The sequence below is a fragment of the Alligator sinensis genome, unplaced genomic scaffold (assembly GCF_000455745.1).
Source record: "Alligator sinensis unplaced genomic scaffold, ASM45574v1 scaffold50_1, whole genome shotgun sequence".
Taxonomy (NCBI): domain Eukaryota; kingdom Metazoa; phylum Chordata; order Crocodylia; family Alligatoridae; genus Alligator; species Alligator sinensis.
In genome coordinates this window covers 2,618,465-2,619,447 of record NW_005842059.1, presented here as the reverse complement: position 1 = coordinate 2,619,447, position 983 = coordinate 2,618,465, and positions in this window count along the sequence as shown.

Here is a 983-nt window from a genome sequence, read left to right as displayed (position 1 = left end):
TGCTGCAGCATCACAGCAGCTCATGGAGGATTACCCTGGTTTAGGGGGATTTTCCAGTAACATAACACAGCCCCAGCCTCACGGCAGGCACAGCTGCTGCCCTCCAGCAACCCTTGAGTACTGAAATAGGTTTTCACGTGGCATTAGGGCTAGATGGGACAGCGCTGCTTTGAGCCAAGCCTGTTTTATGCCTCACCAAGCGTCTAGGCCCTACCCAGCTCCAGGGTTGGGTGCGAGGACAAGAGGCATAAAGGTGCCACGTGGTCACATCTCTCACCATCATTTTTTTCTTTGTGCCAGGCATAACTCAGATCGAGGCACAGACTGAGCCCAGCGCACATCCGAGCATAACATGCTCCAAACAAGTCTCAGCCCCGCTCTCTGTTTGACCTCTGTGGAGCATGTGGTTATCCGCAGAACAACTGCTGACCACCATGGGAACCCACACTGTTGTTAAGTCTATTTATGCCAGGGATGGGCAATTATTTCAGGCAAAGGGTTGCTTGACAGGCAGCCAGGGGCAGATAAATATTCATTTTCTAAAATTTTTAGGGGCCCAGTGGGCCAGATAGGATGGCCTAGCGGGCTGCATCTGGCCCATGGGCCGCATTTTGCCCACTTTTGATTTATGCTCTTCCCTATATGCCTCTCCGTCCCCCACGTCCTCTGCAGATCTACACCACTAGCCTTAAACCATCTCCTCCTCTCTGCATTTACACTCTCCTGAGCTTTTCCACACTCCCACAGGCTCCAATAGACCTCTTCCGAGCTTCCCTGCTCCACCTTGCCTTCCCATATCCTGTGTGGCCAAATCCCACATGCTGCCAAAGACCTCAGCTGGCCGCTCCTGCATGCAGCCGTCACCATGGGCATGCATCTGTTTTACAGACACCCCCGGCACCTGCCCTTTCTACTACCAGAGAGAGACCCTGGCGCAAGCCTACCTTGAGCACACCAGGTTGCAGCCTCTTTTCTGCCCCCAC